We start from the raw sequence: 11,212 nt of genomic DNA, 5'->3' as shown, positions 1-11,212 counted from the left end.
AAAACAGGCAGCCCAGCCCGCCCTGGTGCTCGCCCGTCACAGCCCATGTCACGTCTGAACAGCTGCACACATGCGGCTGGGCCCTCCACGCCAAGAGACGGTCAGCCCCGCGGTGAAGCACGGGGCCTCGGAGCCACGCTGACCACGTCTGAATCCCGCTCTGCCCAATCCTTGCTGGGCCCCGGGCAAGTCTCCTCACCTCTCCGTGCCTGGCCCCTCCTCTGTAAGGGCAACGGCAGTGCTGAAACCAGCCCTGACCTCAAAGCAACCCCGTGCAGATGGGTCGGAAGTGCACGTAAAACACCTGGAAGAGTCATATCAGATCACATCAGCATGGCCCCCGCCGGGGACTCCCCGCGGTGGGGTCCCCCGATCCCCAGGTAAGAGGTTTGTGACCACTCAAAACATATTTGTTTTGGGGGGTATTTTTGTTTGTCGGTGTGTTTTTAATCTTTGCCAAGGATTTTCCATTGATTTTTAGCGAGAGTGGGAGGGTGGAGAGAGAGAAACATCGAAGTGAGAGAGACACAGGGATTGGTTGCCTGCCACACACATCCCGACAGGGAGTGGGGATCGAACCTACCACCCAGGGATGTGCCCTGGACCAGGAGTAGAACCCGCAACCTTCCAGTGAGCATGCCAACGCTCTAACCATTGGGCTCGCCAGCCAGGGCTATTGGTTTCTAATGAGGATTGAATGAGTTATTACCAACCCCAGCTTCACAGATGAAAACCTAACCCACAGAAAAGTGAAGAGCTTGCCCAGGGTCACCCAGCCTGGGAGTGGCTGAGCCAGGACCCAGACCCAGGCAGCGTCCTCCAGGCCGGAGCTGGTAACCAGCAGGCACCGCCCAGTGGAGCCTGCATTGAGCTGATGACCCGGCCCAGCTCTGAGGTCTTTACAGACATGACAACTCTCCCAGCTCTGGGGTCTTCTGGGCACCACAACCCCCGGCCGAGATCTGGGCTCCAGCAGATTGTTCTAGACCAGTGGTTCTCAACCTTCTGGTCCTTTAAATACAGTTCTTCATGTTGTGACCCAACCATAACATTTTTTTCGTTGCTACTTCATAACTGTCATGTTGCTACTGTTATGAATCATAATGTAAATATCTGATATGCAGGATGGTCTTAGGCAACCCCTGTGAAAGGGTCGTTCGACCGCCAAAGGGGTCGCGACCCACAGGTTGAGAACCCCTGTTCTAGACCAAGGGGTGGAGGGATGATAAGAGCTGATGAAGACGTGTAAGGCTCCCAACCACGCAGAGCCACCGAATCCACGTGGAGGCCTCCCTAAACGGCTTGACTCATGTGCCGTTTGCTTCAACCAGCTCACATCTTCCTTGTCATCCGGACAAAACGGCACCCACCACGCGCCAGAGAACTCACTGCTGCGGGCTCCTGAGGTAACAAGCACGTGTCAGAGGGAAACAGAGAGAGCGCTGGGACTGCCAGGCAACAGGGAAACCGCGGCCGGGGCCTGCGATTCCAGGGCAGGGGTACAACAGCGGGCGCCCCGGCCCGGCCCCGGGTGCAAACAGCCCAGTGTGGTTTCCGGGGCTTGCAACACCGCACAAGATGCCAGCACGGCCGCCGAGGAGGAACCGGGATGCAGTCTGAGCGGAGGGGAGAGGGCGGGGTGCACCGAGGCTCCCGGAGCAGGCTCCCGGCAGGGCAAGGGAGGGCAAGGGAGAGTGAACGGGGAAGCGGGGGCAGAACCCACGTTTGCTGACGGCGCGGGGCATGGTGAGGGCGGGGCCCCCAGAGGCCTCGCTGGGCTCCGTGCTCAGAACACGTCAGCCGAGTATCAGCCGCATCGGGCCGTGCAGCCCAGTTGCCAGGGGAGAAAGCCGAGGTTGGGAGAGGTGAGGCTCGCCCAAGGCCACCTGAGTTCTGGCTCCTGAACCCAGATCAGGCCAGTCCCAGGCCCAGGACAACCATCCATACACTGTCCCCTCCTGGCGAAGGGGCTGCTGGGAGAGAGGGTGGGGCTGGGACCCTGCCTGCTCTTCTCCAGGCCCCAAGCCGAAGGAGGGGTGTGGACTATGGAGAAAGCCCTGGATTAGGACCGGAATCCGATCTCCTCTCCTCTGAATGCTGTGTGATCTTGCACAAATTACTCAGCCTCTCTGGGCAACACTGTCAGCTGGGGAAGAGGTGGAGAGGATGAGTTTGACCCACCAGGACTCCCTCCAGCTCTGAGTCCTATGTGATGCACGTCAGCTTGGCACTGGGTCGTGAACCAAGGCCCAGGGGTCAGGTTGCTGGGCTCAAATCCCGACTGTGCCGGAAATGGTGCCCCTGGAGGAGGCGGTTGGGTTTACTGCCCGGGGACCCCAGAGAGCCCACCTGGCCCGAGCCCAGCATGGGGTGCTGGCAGGGAAAAGGCAGGGCCTTGCCCAGATCATGAGGCTCAGAGGTTCACGGATTCATCCCCATATCCTGGCTGCCCACCCCGTGCCAGGTGCAAAGCCAGGCACTGAAGCTCTATGGGAACACCATCACTCCGGAAAATACTAACAATGACCACTGCCCGGCTCTACACTGGCGGCTCTGAGGGCAGGGCCTCCTGGGCCACTGTGACGCCATGAGAACACGTGCCACCAGGGGGCAGGCCCGCGCTGCTGAGGTCGATGGGCCTCGGGGATGGCCTCCCAGGGAGGTTGGCCCGGGAGTTGAGTTCCTAAGAGCAGCAGAGGACTTGCTGGGTGACAAGTAGGGAGGGGCACTCCAGGCCTAGGACAGTCTGTCCACAGACAGTGCAGGCAGAGGGCACATGGGGGTGCCCGGGAGCTCCGAGGGAGCAATGGGCAGGCCAGGCAGCAAAGGCTTCTGGGGCAAACCTCGTGTGTGTGTGGGTCCTCAGCCTGACGGGACAGGGCAGCCAGTAACACCATTGCCAGGGTAGCCGGAGTACAGGCTGCCGGGCCAAGGGGACCCAGCCCTGTCCTGTGGGGTTGAACATGTCCTGTGGAATGTAGCATGTCCCATGGGATGTAGCATGTCCTGTGGGATGTAGCATGTCCCTTGGAATGTAGCATGTCCCGTGGGATGTAGCATGTCCCATGGGATGTAGCATGTTCCGTGGAATGTAGCATGTCCCATGGGATATAGCCTGTCCCATGGAATGTAGCATGTCCCATGGAATTGAGCATGTCCCATGGGATATAGCCTGCCCCGTGGAATGTAGCATGTCCCATGGGATGTAGCATGTCCCGTGGAATGTAGCATGTCCCGTGGGATGTAGCATGCCCATGGGATTGTAGCATGTCCCGTGGAATGTAGCATGTCCCATGGGATATAGCCTGTCCCATGGAATGTAGCATGTCCCATGGAATTGAGCATGTCCCATGGGATATAGCCTGCCCCGTGGAATGTAGCATGTCCCATGGGATGTAGCATGTCCCGTGGAATGTAGCATGTCCCGTGGGATGTAGCATGTCCTGGGATGTAGCATGTCCCGTGGGATTGCGCATGTCCTGGGATGTAGCATGTCCCGTGGGATGTAGCATGTCCCGTGGGATGTAGCATGTCCCGTGGGATGGCGCATGTCCTGGGATGTAGCATGTCCTGTGGGATGTAGCATGTCCTGTGGGATGTAGCATGTCCCGTGGGATGTAGCATGTCCCGTGGGATGGCGCATGTCCTGGGATGTACCATGTCCCGTGGGATGTAGCATGTCCTGGGATGTAGCATGTCCCGTGGGATTGCGCATGTCCTGGGATGTAGCATGAACTGCAGGGATCTGACAGGTGAATGCCAGGCAATGTGCTGAGCACCAGGGACGGGCAGAGAGGCTGTGAGCTTCTGAGTGCCAGCAGCCGCCTAAGGACACCCACCTGGAGTGAACACACGGCCGGCCGCACAGCTGGGTGGCAGCTGGGCCGCCCAGCCAGGAAGGTCCCCCTTTAGAGAGCCTTGGCTAAGTGGCCATCAGAGTGACCCCGCTTCGCCCACCCCGTGCCCTAGTTCCCCTCTTATGTTTCACATTCTCCAGCGAAGGGAAACTAGGCACCCCACCTCCACCCCTATAGGGGCAGAACCCCAGCCCAGTGTGCCAGTCTCCCTCTCCCTCACTTTATCTCTCTCACCCCCCGCGCCCCCCCGCCGTGTGACCCAGGGAGTGCTATGCACCCCTCCAGGATCTGTGTGAGGAATAAATCTTAGTTTGTGGGGGATCAGTCCCCAAAGTCCCCTGGTGGTTATTTCTGAGGTGCAGCTACAATCACAGTAAGAACCACGAGGGCTGGTCCGGCCTCAACACAGACTGTGGCCTCCTGTCGGGAAGGGGGGCGTGTAAGGCTGTCACAGTCATCCAGCCCGGGCCCAGGTGAGTGCCGGCACCCCTAGAGGATGCTGTACATGACACACTCGCCGTCGGGTCGCTAAGCATTCCCACGTATATTAACAGGTTAATCCCATGCAGCTGGTGCTATCGTCATCTCTTGTGTCCATTTTGCAGATGAAGAGAGCTTAGGCGGCTTGCTCAAGAGGGCACAGGAGTGGGATTTGAACTTGGGCCATCTGTCTTCAGAGTCTGCGCTTGTAAAATTACTCTTAAAATTACTCTGGGATTCGCAGAAGGTGGGGCGGGGTGGGGATCTTGGCGAGGCCCAGGTCATGGTCAGCCTTGTCCCTCCTGTTATGGAATCTGGACTCTGGCCCAGGGCCATCGGTGACATAACCCTGAAAGGCGGACAGACACAGCTGGGCGCCCTTGGGGAACAAAGATCACTGCTAAAAGCCAGTTGTCCATCAGCCAGGCATGACCAGATAAAAACCAGTGTCTTGAGGGTGACTCGATCAATAAGTTTGGCTTCTAGAGGCACCTGGGAAATTTCCATGCCCCTGGCAGCTCTCTGTGCCTGGGACACTGGCACTGCCAAGGCCTCTGGGTCCAGCCGCCAGATAACCGTGACGTCCACCCGCCCCTGGAAGCCAGCGACTTCCCACGTAATTCCCACTCGTCAGGGGCTCTGAGCCTTTCCCTTAGGTCAGTGGTCGGCAAACTCATTAGTCAACAGAGCCAAATATCAACAGTATAATGATTGAAATTTCTTTTGAGAGCCAAATTTTTTAAACTTAAACTATATAGGTAGGTACATTGTTATTAACTTAATTAGGGTACTCCTAAGGCTCAGGAAGAGCCACACTCAAGGGGCCAAAGAGCCGCATGTGGCTCGTGAGCCACAGTTTGCCGACCACGGCCTTAGGTTGTCAAGTAAGGAAATGACCACAGCCAACACAACAATAGCCATTGGTGCAAATAAATCAAAATTATTACCTTTCTTGGGGGGTCAGATTGGCAAAAATAGAATATGTTTTTATGTATGGCAGAATTTTTTAAATACCTTCTTATAAATTTTTAAATTAACTAATTAATTGTGTGTTTGTGTGTGGCAGAATTGTAGTCGTTAGTCTATGTGTGCCATGAGATGTAAAAGGTTGAAATCTGCTGCTGTAGGCAGACATGTTCCCCCATCTAGCAGTTGGGGGCGCCCTGTTCCTATCCTCACAGCCCACCCCAGTGCCCCCAGAGTGTGCCTTGGCTATAAATACTACTAGTGGTGTCGCGTCTATATTTAGTGAGCATTTACTATGTGCCAGGCACGGTGCCCAGCTTTGTGAGTCATCGTCTCATTTAATCCTGACGAACCCTGGCAGGTGGGTGCTATGATCATCTCCTTTCTCCATCACCGACGGGGAACCAGTCACGCAGCCACAAAATACCTGCCCAGCTCCGAGAGCTGCAGAGGCGGCCAGGAGGCCTGCCAGGCTTGTTCAGTCAGGGGCCCACTCTCTGGAACCCTCTACAACTGGGGGCCCACCGCCCCTGGTGGGTGGGACTGGCCCCATTTCATCAGGAGAACAAAGTCGGCATGAGTGGCAGCCCTCACCGAGCCCAGGACGGTGTCTGTGCGTACAACCGCCTCGTTCATGTGTCTGCTTCGCCACTGAATTACTAACATCTTGAGGACATAGCTCTGTCTTATCCTTTTCACCTCCAGTGTGTGGCCTGGTGCCAGGGATCTGGGAGTGTTTGCTGAGTAAGTGAATGAGTGAATGAGTGAGTGAGTGAGTGAGTGAATGAGTGAGGGAGTGAATGAGTGAGTGAGTGAGTGAATGAATGAGTGAGGGAGTGAATGAGTGAGTGAGTGAGTGAATGAATGAGTGAGGGAGTGAATGAGTGAGTGAGTGAGTGAATGAATGAGTGAGGGAGTGAATGAGTGAGTGAGTGAGTGAATGAATGAGTGAGGGAGTGAATGAGTGAGTGAGTGAGTGAATGAATGAGTGAGGGAGTGAATGAGTGAGTGAGTGAGTGAATGAATGAGTGAGTGAATGAGTGAGTGAATGAGCGAGTGAGTGAATGAGTGAGTGAGTGAGCGAGTGAATGAGAGAGTGAATGAGTGAGTGAGTGAATGAGTGAGGGAGGGAGTGAACGAGTGAGTGAATGAGTGAGTGCGTGAGTGAGTGACTGAGTGAGTGAGTGAGTGAGTGAGTGAATGAAAGAAGAAAGAAGAGCCTGAACTGCCGTCTCCCGGTCTCCAGTCTTCCAGAGAAACGACCCTGCTCCGACCCTGCGGCCCTCTTCTGAAAGGTTATCAGCTGCAGAAATTCCACCAGCTCCCACTGGGGCCCACTCTATCTAAACTGTCGGGACTCCTCTTATCTCATCGGAATGCCTGGGTCCCGTCGCTTCAGGGCTAGCTGATAGCAGGCATTGGGGGAGGAAACGTCCCAGTGTTAGGGAGAGTGTTCAAGCCTGGAAGGATGTTCGGGGACAAAACAGGCCTGGACAGGCCTGGTCTCCAGGCAGAGGGGGCCAGGCATCCCGCCTGTCCTTTGAGCAGCAACCCTCCTGTAGCTCCCCCATCACAACCCCTCTCCCCCTCACTGTTGATCTCTTTTCAGCACTGGATTGAGTCCCAGGAACACCTCCAGGACCATCACACCTAAGCTGCCCCCCTACCCCCGCCTGCCCAGCCCTGACATTCATACCTATTTTGTCCCTCGGCCTCTCCCCTCCCCCACTCCTCGCTAGGATGCGAATGCTCTGGGTCTTTGTCTGCCTAGAACAGTGCCTGGCACATAGAAGGAACTCAGAAATCTTTGTTGATGCATGAAGCTAGCATTCATCAATACGAATTCTGCATCTCCCCTGGGAGCTGGGAGCTGGGGACACAATGTGCTCCAGGTAAAGCCTGTGCTGGACAGAACGCCTGTGCTCACCCAGCTCTGAGGTGTCATCCTTACTGTGCTCGGGGTTCACCCAAAGTAAACTCCCACCCCCTCCCTACACCTTTCACCCCACCATTCCACACTCTCCCGGGACTTCCAGACAGCGTATCTTTAGCTCATTCTCTCCCTCTCCTCCTTTCTTACCTCCTTGCCTCTCTCTCTTCAGCCCCCGGGACCCTACAGCCATTGTGGGGGCCCCACATGCCTCATCTGCCTGGGACTGGGACGGGCTTAAGCTCACATCTTACCTACCTGGTTGCATATATAAAACTAGTAAATCCCAAGGCCCTAGTGGCTTGGTTTCTACATGGACTCACATACAGAGACCATAGGTCGGCTGCCCAAAGAGATCTTAAAAGTAATTCCACTTTTATAGACAGATAGGGAGGGAGGGAGATAGATAGATGTCCTCACCAATAAGCATGTAGAACAGAACACACACACACACACACACAATCTTCCGTTGGGACCAGACTGAACATTCTAGGCTTTGCGCCCACACGGTCTCAGCGGCAACTGCCATGTGACAGACATGCCACAGCCACGCCTGAACCGTTCTTTTAAATACCCGAAGTGTCATTGCGCCAGTTAAACTTTATTTACAAAAAATGTCCACGTCACAGCTGTTTGCTGACTCTCCCTCCAGGACACACCCAGGGGGGCGTTCAGGCCTCCTGCACGGGCGCTTGTCACGGAGGAAGTCCCCATGCAGGCCGGTGCTCACCAGTTTTCATGAGAGCTCCCTTTCCCTTTAGGAAAGAGAGGCCTGCATTCCTCCCCGAGGGAGAAGGAATTCCCTCCTTGGGGACTATCCCACGAGAACAAGCCAAATTACCAAGAGACCACGCAAAGGGGACACGTCCCTGCCCCCACCAGCAAGATCCAAGGGAGAAACCAGAAAGATAACACCTCTCACCCCTGCGGGGAAGGTTCGTGAGTCATTTATGTGCACGAAACGGGGCCACATACCCAGCCTGACAAGCTCGGGAGGCCTGTGTGGCAGCCTGGCAACCTCAGAGGTGGCAAGTAACCGCGTAGGATGGTCTGAAATGTAAACTTTCTAACTAAAAGCGGTTTGCGGCGGGTAGTCCTGTCCTAGGGCAGTGTTTTCCCTGCCAAAGGTCCATCTCCACATCGACTGAGCCTGTCTGTGGTCTTTTTGCCTCTAGGATAACACACCTGATAACAGGCCTTTGCCAAGACAAAGTCATTTCCCTTTCCCCAGCCCCTCCCAGCACAGGCTCTGCTCTCCGGGGACCACAGATCCGCTCATGGTTATCATGTTCATTCATGATCGCTGTTGACTGCTAACTTCCTGCAGCCCCCTGTGTAAGTAAAAGATGCATGTGTCTATCATTTTACTTTTTACCCAATCCCAGATGTGCCCCCCTTCGCTTTCTCCCGCCTCCCCAGCCTATCACCAATGGAGTCCGCGTCACCCACTTAATCTCCTCTTTTGACTGTAATGTATGAAACAGGTGCAGAACTGCCATTCTCCCGAGCGTTCGCTCAGTCCGGTGAGGTTTTGCTTCTGGGGAAGAGTCCTCAGTTTGGCTCAAATCAACTCACAAAAACTCTCTACAGGTGGGACCGTTTCTTAAGTTGACATGTACCTCAGTCAGTGGAGGGACTGTCCATCTCGTCCTCCGACAGAACGGTCCTGGCCGCAGGCTCAGCGTGTCCGGCCACCGCAGCCCCTGGTGATGCCGGTGAGTCCTGTTGGCATTTCCAGGTCAGAAATGCTGAGTCTGAAGGCGGGACCCGCTGGACGGAGAGAAGAGGAAGTGTGAGTGAGTTTGGACGCCTGTGCGCCCACTGCCTTTTGAAGGTGAGTCAGGTGCACAGACATTCACCCACTTCCCCGCTCGCCCAGGACTTCAGACATCAAGCATTTCCTAAGTCAACACCTGTTTTTTCCCACGCACAGACCCAGTGCCAGAGGGAGAACGGTGAGTGAATCATAACCGATGCCCTCAAAGGGCTCAGCCAGGTGAAGAAAACAGACAAGGAGCCCGGCTGGTGTGGCTCCGGGGTTGAGCATTAACCCATGCACCTGGAGGTCACGGTTCAATTCCCGGTCAGGGCCCAGGCCCAGGCTGTGGGCTCATTCCCCACCCAGTGCGGGGCATGCAGGAGGCAGCTGATCAGTGATTCTCCCTTCCTCTCTCTGAAACTAATAATAAAAAGAAGAAGAAAAAAAAAGAAAACAGGCAAGTAGACAAGTCCCTGGGGGCCACTGGGTCACAGGGCTGGGAGGGACATGCGGGAGAACTGAAGGAAAAAGACCAACTTGGTCAAAGAAGAATCTGAACAGGAGTTAATATTCCACCTGCTTCTCCATCAAAGTGCCGGTGAGATGCTGTCTGGCAGAAAGAAAAGACTCAGAAAGTGTCTCCCAGGAGCGAGGATAAAGGAAGGTGTGAAAGCCCGGCCGGTGCGGCTCAGGGGTTGAGTGTCGACCTATGAACCTGGAGGTCACGGTTCGATTCCTGGTCAGGGCACAGGCCCAGGTTGTGGGCTTGATCCCCAGTGTGGGGTGTGTAGGAGGCAGGTGATCAATGATTCTCTCTCAGCACTGATGTTTCTGTCTCTCTCTCCCTCTCCTATCTTCTCTGGAGTCAATAAAAAATATATTTAAAATGTCAAAAAAAGAGAAAAAGATGTGAAAAAGCATGAGATCCGCTGAGGCCAGACGGGAAGTGTCTTTGGAAGACGGTCTCTGGGGTCAGAACGGACGCCCAGCTGAGCTCTGACCGCAGCCCAAACACTGAGACGTGTGCAGCCCCAGGTCTCCCGTCCGATCCCTCAGGAAATCAGCCAGGGCCACGCGGATTATTCCCCGGGGATAACCAGGCAGCTGTGTCCTGGAGAGCACAGGCAAGTCAACCTGCCCAGCATGACAAAGGCAGTCGGTGGTCCAGGATCCAACACAATCGGACACCCCATTCCTCATCCGGGCCCAAGTCCTCCTCTTAGCCCAGCCGTGGCCAAACTACGGCCCACGGGCCGGATCCGGCCCATTTGAAATGAATAAAACTAAAAAAAAAAAAAAAAAGACCGTACCCTTTTATGTAATGATGTTTACTTTGAATTTATATTAGTTCACACAAACACTCCATCCATGCTTTTGTTCCGGCCCTCCGGTCCAGTTTAAGAACCCATTGTGGCCCTGAGTCAAAAAGTGTGCCCACCCCTGTCTTAGCTGCTGGGGTGGGAGACGGCGGTAAGGCCCAGACTTGCTCACCACACCTCCTACGCACACCCCTTTGCTGTGGAGTTGATTTCTCCATCCGTTGACTCTGGGCCAATAGCAAATGTGACCCGAATAAAGGCTTAGAAAGTGCTCATGCTCAGAACTTCCTGTCTCGCTGCTGGGAATGAACCACGCTTCTGCCACATTAACACCCTGAGCTCGCCCCGCCCCCGGCCCGGGAGGGTGAGAAATCACACAGACAGAGGCCCCAGGCATCCCAGCTGAGCCCCCACAGTTGTCTAACGGAAACGAAGAAATGCCCAGTCAACCCACAGACTCAGGAGAAATAACAAATGTTTGTTGATTAAGGCACTAAGGTTTGGGGCTCTTTGTTACATAGAGGAAACTAACTGATACAACCCCCAAGTTACCTGTACGGTGGTGCTGGCATGTTAGAAAGGTCAGCCAGTGTGGGCGATGGTCAAGAGCTGATGAGGACCGGAACGCGGGCAAACGGAGGAGTGAGAGACTCGCAGTTATTTTAGAAGTAAAATCACCAGGACTTAGCTGCAGACTGAGCCCAGATTTGTCTCAAGGCAACTGGTGTTCACTATAAACAGATTCTATTTAGGGCTCACTGGTGGGGGCGGGTGTTTACATAAAAGATACACACAGCGGCCTGGGCGGAGCAGTTAGGGCTGAGTGTCCGGGGAAGGAGAGCTGGGGGAACGGGTCTCTTCTCCATCCCTGCTGTTTGAAAGAAGAATGAAGCGGTGGGGG

General features: G+C 55.1%; 1 long non-coding RNA gene across 1 annotated transcript in view; it reads right to left on the bottom strand.

Annotated features, from left to right (window-relative positions):
* Positions 1 to 285: 285 nt before the first annotated feature.
* The window catches only part of LOC102757276, a 19,826-nt gene continuing 8,899 nt past the window's right edge, over positions 286 to 11,212 (bottom strand). The window contains exons 3-4 of the long non-coding RNA XR_001513237.1: positions 8,853 to 9,003; positions 286 to 304 (exon numbers count right to left, since the gene is read on the bottom strand). This is a non-coding gene — a long non-coding RNA (uncharacterized LOC102757276). The remainder of the gene's footprint in view (positions 305 to 8,852; positions 9,004 to 11,212) is intronic.

The sequence above is a fragment of the Myotis davidii genome, unplaced genomic scaffold, assembly GCF_000327345.1.
Source record: "Myotis davidii unplaced genomic scaffold, ASM32734v1 scaffold30, whole genome shotgun sequence".
NCBI classification, from domain to species: domain Eukaryota; kingdom Metazoa; phylum Chordata; class Mammalia; order Chiroptera; family Vespertilionidae; genus Myotis; species Myotis davidii.
This window is presented reverse-complemented; position numbering and strand designations above follow the sequence as displayed.